This window comes from Triturus cristatus, chromosome 4_2 (assembly GCF_964204655.1).
Source record: "Triturus cristatus chromosome 4_2, aTriCri1.1, whole genome shotgun sequence".
Classification (NCBI taxonomy): domain Eukaryota; kingdom Metazoa; phylum Chordata; class Amphibia; order Caudata; family Salamandridae; genus Triturus; species Triturus cristatus.
The window spans coordinates 286,138,438-286,150,847 of NC_140586.1; the positions used below are offsets into that span (position 1 = coordinate 286,138,438).

The 12,410-nt window shown below is 42.8% G+C and overlaps 1 protein-coding gene across 1 annotated transcript in view; it reads right to left on the minus strand.

The window, feature by feature from the left end:
• The window catches only part of RO60 (Ro60, Y RNA binding protein), a 446,084-nt gene that overhangs the window by 417,406 nt on the left and 16,268 nt on the right, over window positions 1-12,410 (minus strand). The gene's annotated exons all lie outside the window — the stretch shown is intronic.

Here is a 12,410-nt window from a genome sequence, read left to right on the forward strand (position 1 = left end):
CAGGTGCCGGCTCTTAAGCACCTACCCTCTGAGGGGCATCCAGTGGACACTAGCCTTGGAAGACTGCTCCCGTTTGACGAGAGGGTACTTACCGTTGCTTGGACATATCTATAAGTCGAGATTTTGCACCACACTGTAGGTCAACCCCAAGCTACCCCTTACCTACGTGGGGTACCATCCCTACTTTGGAACCCCTTTTTTACGTGCACATTCACCATTTCAGTTAGGTGCTGAAGAAACGCCACTGATCGTTCAGACAAACAAGGCGTGAAACATGTCAACCTTTTGGTAAGTTACACGGGCACATAAGGCCTCATAGTAATTCACCAACCTTCTGGTTTTCCCTTTGGATACCCCTTGGTAGTTTTATTTATTCACTCCTGCATGCACCTCACTACTGTGTCCACTGGATCCACCCCACACACCCACACTCACCTAACGGATCATGTGACCATGTGCATCATGGCACAATTGTAACACCTCTTGTGGGGTATTTTTATTACACCATGTCCACCAGTCCTCTATCCTTTCAGTCATATATTGAATGAGTAAGTTTTGCTGGAAAACATCAAACCTATTTACAGCTGGAATAACAGTATTCATGGAGGCATTATTTGTCATGCATCCAACTATGGGCTATCCAAGCTCTTCTGGATTCGCTCTCTGTGATACATATCTAGTATTAGGTCTCTCCCTCCAATTCTCACTCCTATCTCTCAAATTACCACTATACTTGTGAATCAAAGGTGGGGTACCTGCAGGCGTGTTTCCAGCCTCTGTTGGTGAGATCCTGTTGCCAAGAGACAGCAGTTCAGGACTTCAAATGGCAGCTATGAGAAACTAGTCTCTTCTGCAGGGGCCCCCGCAATCTCTTAAGTCTTGGGTAGTATCACCTCAGCCACAGACACAAATGCCTTTGGATTTCCCACGTAGAGGTCCCTGTTCGGGCATCATTTGTGGAAAGCGCACCTCTGTGCTCCGGATAATTCCACTCTTGTCAACTCAAATACAGGTGATCAGAGGTAAAAACAACGCAGTCTAATTCCGCTTAAGCGGGTGCAAACCAACACGGGAAAAACCTGTTCCGTGAAGGGAATGAACCACTGAAACAGTTTGCCTTTCATATTTATGCTATATTTCAAACAAGTCTGTGTGCAGACTCCACTCCCCCTCCCCTATCCATTGGAAATTTCCTTCCAGTTATATATACAAACAAAATAGCTAACCACACTACATTTTCAAGGTAAGTAATGTGAGAAAGACTCACAGGGCTGGTCTAATTGCAAATTGGATGGAAAAAAGTGTATCTTTCCATTTTAAAGAAGCACAAATGATTAACAATGTGAATTATTCTAGCAACCATTCGGTACTTTTCCAAGGGCATGGAGAGTAAAAGAATGCACAATGTCAGCATGTAGATGGAAAACTTTCTCAGACAATGTTGTACAAAGTCAGGTAGATTTAAAAAAAAAATGTCTGTACTGATGTTCATATCAAATAACCTTTTACTCATGATAGCCATGCATGTTGTGTCCTTCCATTGTCAGCCATTACAGCTGTGAACCTTGATCCAGTTTCTGGTCAATCTTGAGCACCATCCCTCAACTTTTGTGCCCAATTGATGACATAAAAGGAAACAAAAAAAGACAACACACAGCCTTGCCTTACACCTCTGACTGACTGGACGTTCTCCATGCATCCCTATGGCACTGAATCTCATTGGGCCAAATAGTTTAGCATGCATCTGCTGGGGAAAATCTAACAAAATCACCTCTACTCCCATACTTCACATTAGATCCAAAGTTTCTTTAACATAATCAAAGGCTGCTGTCAGGTCCAAAAGACCTAACTGCCTAGTTACCTTATGGTTCTATTTATTTACATCTAATATACAAACAGAAACACCTTTTAACAATACCTAAATGTCGCCCGATATCATACTTCACAACAAAGAACCTGACTTTCTCACTGAACTGTGTCTGCAATTGACACATGAAGATTATCTACAGAATTTTTACTAGTGATAGGGAGAGCATAAGTAGCCCTACCACCAATTTTAAGCAGGTGTAGGGTTGGGAGAGAGATAGTGTTCAGCAAACACAAGAAGATAATGGACGGTGCACTGAAACTTTTCAGACACTAACACCCAGTCACAGATCTGGGTTGAATCCATGTTCGTTCCTTAGCTCACTTCACCACCCCAGTTCAGACCTGGCTATATGCAAATCAGTCTTGACCACAGTCCAGCCCGAAATGCCAAGCCAGGTCTACCCTGGACCGGAAACAAGCATCCTGGGACCGGTTTTGGGATAACACCCCTCATCAGCCAGGCTAGCTTGAATCCAGTGGCAAAGTGAGCAAGTGACCCACGTCTGGGCATACCCCGCCAACTTGGGGCAAACAAAGCAAACACTGGGAGATGATGGACGGAACACAGAAACTTTTCAGACTCTCACACCCGTCACAGATCTGGGTTGAATCCATCATTGTTCTTTAGCTCACTTCGTCACCCCAGTTCAGACCCAGCCATATACAAATCAATCATGACCCTGTTCCTCATGGGATCAGTCCAGTCCGAACTGCCAAGCCAGGTCTTCCCTGGACGGAAACAAGCATCCTGGGACCGGTTTCGGGGTAACACCCCTCATCAGCCAGGCTAGCTTGAATACAGTGGCAAAGTGAGCAAGGAACCCATGTCTGGGCGTACCCTACCAACTTAGGGGGAACAAAGTAAACACAAGAAGATGATGGACGGAGCGCTGAAAACGTTTCAGACACTCACCCCCAGTTACAGATCTGGGTTGAATCCATCATCGTTCTTTAGCTCACTTGACCACCCCATTTCAGACCCAGCCATACGCAAATCAGTCTTGACCCTGTTCCTCATGGGAACAGTCCAGCCCGAGTGGCTTACCAGGCCTTCAGGTCTAGTAACTCAAATAATCTACTCGACCTACAGTAATGTGCTTGACCCATAAACTAGTGTCAAATTATATGATCATAGGCAAATATTTTATTCCAGTCACCTTTTTCTTCATTATCGCTTATGAGAGCACCTTCAAAAATTATGAGTTTAGCATGTTTGCTGTACACAAAAACCTATTTAGATTGATTTAGTAGACTACATGTTTGCTCCATACATAAAAGAATCGTCTAGTCCATTTATATGTACACATAACCCCTAACTTGCCTCTTAGTTCAATAATAGCATTGGCCAGGACGAGGAATGTTTCTCAGTTCAAGTGTAAACACTCACATTTAATAAATACATTTACAAAGCATGATGTGGTAGCGCACTGTCATTATAAGACAGTACATTTTCTATTGAAATAACCACAACCCATCCCACTAACATGCAGTTTGTACGCTATATACTGTTATCAGTAAAATGATAATGTGTGGAAATCAGATTTAAGCAAATATTTATCATTTGCGCACCACCAAGTAAAGTGTTCTGATCTGTTTTGATTCTATTAAAATCTTTGTTTACATCACACATCAGATTTTTTTTTTTTTTGCTTTTCAAACTGTACATATATTTTGAAATATGTGTACAGTTCATTTCCAAGTTTTTAAATGTGTGATAGAAAAAATGGACATCCTTCAGCCTTTCATTTCAAACTCTCTGTATCACAGCACAGTTGTCAAACAGATCATTTTACAAAATCAGGTACCATTGCAGTCGGAGAAAGAAAAATAAACACCGATTTCCAGGGTAAAATAAGGAAATAAACAGTAATTTGTAATAAAACATAATCTGACGTTTGACCTCGGTCTCTGAATGCACCACAAATGAGACAAGATTACAACAAGATTTAAAAGCGTTTTTATTACTCATTCACTTTCAGAATGAATAGAATGCCTGTTCTTTGCCAGCTCATGCCACAACAGACCAGTAGGCCATAATAATAGCTTAACATGATCAAATCTGTCTCGCCATGAGGGCAAATAAATTTAGCCCTTTACTCATTCCAGCAGTGAAATCTCCTGCCAACATAATTATCGGGTCACAGTTTCCACAAAATGATGTATACTTCTTGTAGCAAATTCTATCAGATCAAAATACATTTTGATGTGCTTGGTGTAATACTTTGCCTAGGATTTGGAGAACGTTGGGATTCTTTCAATTCAATTATTTATTGTTGATTAATAAAAAAACAATTACAGGGAGACATAAAAACTATAATGAATCAAACTTCAGTGTGAAAAAAAACCAAAAAAAACAAAAATAAAGGCTGGTTTACTGGGACTATCTACTGCACAGAAACTACACAATAAATGGTTAAAACCCACCTTAGCCACAATGTTGCATCTGTGGCTTCCGGCTGCTTGGGCACCCGAGAACCACTGCACTTTGCAGAGTTCCGCAGTTCCCAGGGCTCAGAAGACTCTGTACGAAGCCCGCAGCTGAAGGCTTGGAGAGTCTCTCATCAGAGCCGGTTTCCTCTTGTGCTCCTGGGTTCCTGTCTGCTGCTCCTTCTTTCTTCAACTCCAAAATGTTAGTCAACTGCCTGAGAGTTTGAAGCTGCTTTTTAAGGAGACTCTGCGAGTAGCCCACTTAGGTGTCTGTTCTCTTTACTTTTCTATCATGGCTATTTCTCCCTTGGTTTCTTTCCCAATCAATTAGGTTTCCTGTAATGTGGTGGTTGATTAATTTCCCTTTCCTGTTTGTTTACTATTCAAAGATCTCATTGTGGTTGGAGGGTGCATCGCAACAAATCTGAGTTCCTTTGCTCAGTTTCTATGTCCACTTACTGATCCTGGCTCTTCGCTCTTGGGACTTCCTAGCCTGGAATTGCTACTCCTGGCTATCAGCAAGGAGGTTTATTATTATCATGATTTAGGCTTTTTCCTCCTGAGAAGGTGGCAGCTTCTCAAGGACACTTGTCTACTACATATGCCAGTGTATGGGGACACTGTGGCTTCTGGAAACAGTGGCCCTTATCTCACACAACAGAGGACTTGGATGTAGATTATAGGTAAGCTAAACTGGTTTTGAGGCCAAACATATCAGACGGTTTACAACATGAATTTGATCAATTGAGAACCGAGAAGCCTGCCATTTTTCTGTGAACTCACTCCAGGTCTTGTGGTCTTCCCATCATTCAGCCCCTAAAAATCAAATTATTCTGAAGATCCATTGGGGTTTATCGAGTTTTTGGAAAGCCTGGTGGTTTATTTTGCATCTTTACTGGGGCAATTTTCCCCTGACCGATCCAAAGTGGGATACTGGATTGATTCCTTGACCAGTGCAGCTCTGGCCTGGTCAACTCCTCAAGTTGTCACTGAAGATTCTTGCTTGAATAATCGTGGCAATTTGTTTTATTTACAAAGTTCAAGAATTTGTTTGAAAGACCAGATCATGAAGCTTCCGCCAGTGACACCCTAAATGGCATCTCTCAGATAAATGTTGAAGTACTCACTTATTGCACTCAGTTTTCCAAGCTCTCTGTTGACCACAGTGGTAGAACATACTCAGATGAATGTATTCCAGATTGGGTTAAAGGAGGAGGTAAAGGATGAGCTCCCAAGAGTTCCCTGACATTCCTCGTTTTATGAACTTCTGGATTAGGTTCTCCTGATTAACGACTGACTTAAAGGAAAGGAGAATGGAAAAACAGAGAAGCTAGAGGTTCACCTCTACTCCTTCTTCCTGTGGCTTTTAGGCAGACTCAGACAATTACTGAGACAGATGTTGAATTTTCTGAGGTGCCTGACTAACCAGTGCAGCTCGGATCCACTAGAGGTCCCTTGTTAAATGCCAAAAGGGAACAACCACTTAAGGGAAGTTTGCATCTCTATAATGTGAGACGTAACCATCTGCTGCAGAACTGTACTGTTCGACTCTCCTGGACAGAAGGAAATACCCAGTCTTGTTCTTTGTAAGGGAGAAAAGGGTGGGAGATTCCATTCTGCCTAAAGTTTGTTGTTTTTCCAGTGGGTCCAATCCATGTTTGTTCCTGTGACCGTTGATCCTTCAAATCAGTCCATTCTGGCCGGACTATCATAGTTCCTGTCCTGTTAGATCAGGGGTCTTCAAACTGTGGGGCGCGACCCCCAGGGGGGCCGTGGAGCGACGCAAAGGGGGTCGCGCCTTCCCAGTCACACTTCTGCCCAAGCCCAAGGGCTTCAGCCCCCCTCTTCCCCCGTCCTGTGTCTCAGCCCGGGTGCTGCAGTGTAACTCGAGCTGCTGGGGCCTGGGCAGTGTCTGGAGTCTTATCTCCGGCCACCAAGTTTTTCACAGGTCTTTAAAGACCATTTGCATATTTACATGCCTTTGTAAACTAGTTACAGAGGCTTCGTGTTTTTTCTGGGTTCCAGTAACCCCCTGGGTCCCCACTCCGCCTATTCCATACATTGGTATTTTACATTTACTGCTGTAGTGTGAGAATGCATTTAATGAAAAGGAATATAAAGTAGGGTTGCCAAAAGAAAAATGCCAGCCGTGTTATGTTTAAAGAGCCTGCAAAGATCTCCTCTTGACACTAAATAGACTTCTAAATAAAAAAGTATGTATGCATTCGTTATGTGACTTTTCTGTCTTTGTTCTCTTTAATTATCAGTATCATTGAGGCAGCCCTAGAAGACAATTAAAAGTGCTTTTTATTTATATTTGCTGTTCGAAGTATGCACAGATAAGTGCTGAAAATACAGCTTTAGGTGACTGCTTATTTTTGTACCGACTTGGCCATCAAAATAATCTGCTGACAACCCTAACCATAGGACTGTAAGTTTGTTGCAGGATCAGCACATTATTTATTTTCTTCACCCTAGATCCCCGATTAATGCCGCAATAGTTTAACTTAGATCTTGAACTCTACCCCGCCGTCAACAACATGCTGAGTTACTTCATGGGTCTGGGAATGCACCCGCATTCAGACAACTCATTCCTCATTCTCGCCCTTCACTTTCACTCTCACCCTGCACTCACAGCGATCACAATGCACTCACACTGATCACCATGCACTCACACCATTCACCCATTCACCCTGCACTCACAGTGATCACTCTGCACTCACAATGCACTTGCGCTGTTCACCCTATACCTCACCCTGCAGCCACACGAGCACACTACTCACCCTGCACTCATGTGACACTTCACTCACCTGTCCCCCTCACTGCTCAATATGCAACTCAATCAAACAAGCCCATCAGTAATCATACATTCATTCATCCCATTCTGAACTTGCATCCACACGTAAATTCATACGCCACCTCACTCACCCCTCAGTCACTCCTCTTGCGCTACTCTCACACTGTTGCATCGCTCACCGTGCACTCACATGGGCACTCTTGTCACCCACACAGTGCAGAGGGTTAATGTGCCTGCTACATTGAACCTGTACCATGCAGATCACAGAAATGAGTGTGAGTAAACTATGAGTAGCGCTATAAAAAAATGAAATGTTTGTCAGAAAGGTGCTATAGAGAGATGAGGTGCATTGTTGGTGAGTGGCAGTGAAGGAATTCATGGAGAAGGAGGAAGCTGGGGTGGGGCATCAAAAAACACTGCTGCACGGTGTGCGACCAGTGTTAGAACCAGCCCTGGCTGGGAGTGTTAGCACCCCCCTACGAAGTTCTGGTCTAGTGAATCCCCTGCTTCTGCCTATTATTATGTACATTTGTAGAGCTCTACTGTTACCAAAAGATGTCCTGGGGCGAATAACCATCTGCTGCCTGAAGGCAAATGATAAACACACAGAAGAAGAACCAGCCAAATGGGGTGACCTACAGAGCATAGAGAAAGGTTTTTATATCTTCCTAAAGGATAATAGATTCTTGGTGGAGAGAAGCAAAGGAGGGTGCACGTTCCATTACTGCGCGGCCTGCATCAAAACAGCGAGACAGACAACTCATGCCTTCTTGAATTAGGGAACAATAATCAGAGTGGCACATGCCGAGAGGAGCATACGGTTCCGGCCCGTATGCTTGGTGAGGAGAGATGAGAGGATGAGAGAGGACAGCAAGGGAGTGAGAGAATATGATTGAAGAGGTCAGGGATGAGGACAAATGTGAATTGCCGAAGAGAAGTGTGGACACGCAAGAAGTGAGTGTGAGCCAAAGGGGAGGGCTTCTTTTAGAACAAAGGGGAGCTGTGAAAGAGGAATGGGGGGACTGGAGAGGTGCAAGATACAAATAGACAAAAATGTGAATGGAGAGATGAGGTGAATGAGAAGTGCTGAGGGGCACGAGAGGTGACAGGGCCAGAGAGGCCATGAGATAAATGTGAGAGACTGTTAGAGATGAGGGCAGTGAAAAGACAGAATGGCAAGAGGCGATTAAAGGTGAAGTGAGAGGTTGAATGGGGAGAATTCAGAAGTTGTAAAAAGGGGTGAAAGAAAATGGCCTGCAAAGTGAGAGAGGGATCCGTGGTTAGGAGAGAGGGATGGAAGGGAGGGGGTGAGAGGAAAGCTGCATGGGTAAACTGCTTAACTCTGCACAAAACCGCTAGAGTTTTAAGGGACTTCTGCTGCTCCCGGCCAGGGCCAGGTGAGCTTCTAATGTGGCAGCACGTATTGCTGCAGAGTGGAAGGCCCTTCACAAAGGTTGACTAGACATCTTTCTGATGATAATTACTGTATTTTGGTTATAAACGGGTACTGATTGGGTGAAATCTTCCCTTCGTGTTACGGTGTGTAAAAAATGTCATAATAATGAAGCAATGCTATCCCAAAATACGCGGCATCACATAACCTCATTTACATTTTCTTCCCACACAATTTAGTCAAACCTGTCGCGTAATTTGGTCCTCACCTGCCTCATAATTCCAGTAGCCCTGGCTACAGGTTTAGAATTTTTTGTCAGGAGGGGGTCCTTATGCCTCAAAATGTTGACAGGGGGGTCTCGGCATCCAAAAGTTTGAAGACCTCTGTGTTAGATTCTGGTGACTCTGGCATGTATGGACCTTAGTTGTGCCCAAAGGGTCCAAATTCAGATCAGGAAGAAGTAATTTCCAGATTACATACAAACAATCAATGGATCCCCTTTGACCTCTGATTGCGCGACCTCTGTCATGGGTCCACTCTTAGTGTCTTTAGACAATCACAAGGAGATGGCTGCCTTTGATCTAATCATATCTCTTAACTATACCATAGTGCTTTGTGTGTCATGGCAGAAACAACACAATCTCTATGTCTCTTGGGAGACCGAAGTTGTTTCTATATTGTCACAGTTCTGCAGAGATAACTGTTAGTCAGATTGAAGTTATTGGGCTCCCATGGTAGAAGAACTTACTGAATACCAGACTCAAGCTACTATTGGTTTGACCTTGTCCATTCCTATAGCTTCCCCAGAATTTTCAGATGTCCTCCAGAAGCCTAGCTCTGTGCCTCTCCCTCCTCATGGATTTAGACGGTGTACCCTGAACGTCCCCATGGTACAGTATACTCTCTATCCCAGAACAAGAACCAAGTTTTTAAGGAATATTTGGATGAAAATCTTAGGAAAAGACCAATTGTCCAGTCTATATCACCTGCTGTAGCTCCATTTTTTTTAGTCCTTAAGAAGTCTAAAGAGCTGAGACCCTGCGTGGATTATCATGATTAAATAAGATCACCATTGAGGACCGTTCTTGCTTCCACTGTCAAAAATATACTTGAGCCCGTTCATGGTGAAAAATAATTAATGTATTAGATCTCTGTGGAGATTACCATCTGCTCTGGATTAGGGAAGGTGCTGAGTGGAAGACTGCTTTTCGGACACCCTTCGGACACTTCTTCATTCACTACGAATATCAGGTCATGCCTTTGGCCTTACAAACTCTTTAGCAGTTTTTCAGAGGTCCATCGATAGCATATTCTACGGCAACCTGAACCAGTTTCTTGTGGTATATCTGAAGGATACTTCTTTCCCTTCTGATGTACTGAGTCCATGTTGGTTAAGTCCTTCTTCATCTCAGAAAAAAATATCTATCCTGTGTGACACAGAAATCTGAGTTCTAAACAAAAGAACTGGAGTATCTGGGGTATCATCTCTCAGAGGGTAGATTATCTATGAACCCTTTTAAGATCTCTTCCATTCTGAACTGGCAATCCAAAGTCTATCGAGGAGAGCAGGGATGTTGAATTCCTATAGCCCGACGCCCAGGTCATATTGTTTGGGGTCAAGGGCAACAAGTTGTAATGTGTATTTTGTCCTTGGGACCAGTAGGCCCAACCCCCTGCAGCACAAACCCTTTGGCTGCCAGTTTGCAGAACCACATTTTAGATCAGGGAAGGGCATTGTCTACAGTTTAGGTAATGTGTTTCCATGTGTTAATGCTGTTCAAACTTGTATTTATGGTTCATTAATTGAATGCCTTTATTATTAGGGTGAGCGCTCCAAGTAAATGTTGTCAGCTCGGACTGCACTACTGACAGTGGTTCCAGTATAAAATTGAACACACGTTTTTAAAATTTAGTAATATGAGGCTATGTATAATGCTCCCAGATTGCTCTCTGATTATATGCAAATATTTGCAGAAGCTTGAAAGCAAGAGTGATGATTCTTTGCTTTCAAAATAAAATGTTCACAAAAAAATGCAAGTAGGAAAAAAACATTTCGATATACTACTGTAAGATTTTAGGTATCATATCTTTGCAGCATCATTTAGTAACATGCTGGTGTATGCTAGTATTTCCCAAAAATATTCATAATGGAAATTCAGTGCAAGCAGTATAAATACAATTATGGAAAACAAAAATAAACAAGCATTGGCAAAGCCAGCAGGTCTGAAATTGGAGGTCAGTATTTTGTTTTTGTCAATGTGTGACTTCTATAGGCATGGTCTTTGTAAAACCTTATTGGTGTGGGAGCTGCTGGGCCCTCACCATTTTAACAAACATTGGCAAAAGCAAAACATTATTTGGTCTCAAAAAGTACACATTGCCACAGCAGTTCCAGGCACTGAACAAAACTACTTTGTGTGCCAATATGCTCCATGTGAAAGAGCAGAAGACTGTCACTCACAGTGAAGCCACCTGATAGAGAGAGAGAGACCACATTTTAATAAACACGAAAGGTCATGGTTAAGGCCAGGCCTAATTAGAGGTCCGATTATTAAAGAAACTCTCAAAAGTGCGTTCATAGTATATATCCTTGCATTCAGTGCATAAATACGGTTTCCGTGAATTCACAAGAATTCACAGAAGTAGGCCAAGAAAAAGTACTCCTAGAAAATATTTGTGAACTGCATTTTACCATGAGCAAATATTCATGTGTAGATTTGCTTATGTGAAAATCTAAATGTTTCTAAGTTCACTTTTCCTCCAACCACTTTTTTCCTAACCCTGGAAGAAGCTTTACATCTGCCACTGTCAGGAGAAAATGTTCAACCTTTCTCATTATGGGAAAAGATTAGAGAAGAGTTGGTGAAAACCCTTAAAACATGACATGTGAGTTAGTAGGTTTGCACAGACTGAAAAAGGGCCTTCCAACCCTGGAACTATTGCTTACCACTATCTTCAGCCCCAGTATGTAGACCTGCAGAAAAATGGCAACATAAGGGAATTGCTAGTATTCAAACCCTACTATGGTACGAGCCTTGTCATAATCAGAGAGGCTATTTCAGAACTCTTTTATAATGAGAATGATTGCTGCCGTAATTTGTCACCGCATTCATGCCACAAAAAGGGACAAGTGGATTTTGTTACAGGACAAGTAGATATACGAGGCAACCTGCTACATGGACAAGTAGATATTTTATTTAAATTCCACATGCCTGGAGAGCCAGAGTTGTTTGTGGCTGGGTAAAATTTAGAGAATGACCTGTCAAATGTCTTCCACTCTGAAGAAGGAGACCCTAATTAAAGTTATTTCTTTGACTCCAATGGCTCAAGAGGCCTTTATCAAGTTCAAGAAGGCTATCACCCAAGGCCCTATTCTCTCGCACCCAGATCCGACCAAGGAATTTAGCACGACAACTGATGCCTCTAATTTTGCTGTGGGAGCAGTTCTACTTCAGCTCTAGTAGGACAATCTGGAGCACCCCATCTTTTATCCCTCTCATGTCCTGAACACTTGTGAACAAAGGAATTCCATTCTGGAAATAGAGCTCTTGGCCCAAAAACATGCCTGTATGGAATGATGGTATCTATTAATGGGAGTAGCTGTACCTGGTGAGTTTCAGACAATCAAAATCTCCAGTTTCTGCAGAGCACGCAGTGTAGAAACAGCAGGCATGCTCATTAGGCCTATTTTTTTTTCAAAATATGACTTTTTGTGTAACACACATCCCTGCTCAGAACATATTTGCTGATGATTTGTCTAAATGGGACATTGTATTCAAGGATTCTGAGACACATGGCCTTTTGGTCCCTAACAAAGATATCGGTCTGGCTAGGTCCTGCTTACAGCAGGTGACAGACGCTGATTTTGAGATCTCTCATGAAGCCCTTGATGCTCTCTAGAGTCAAGTGTCCTTGGCGTACTGC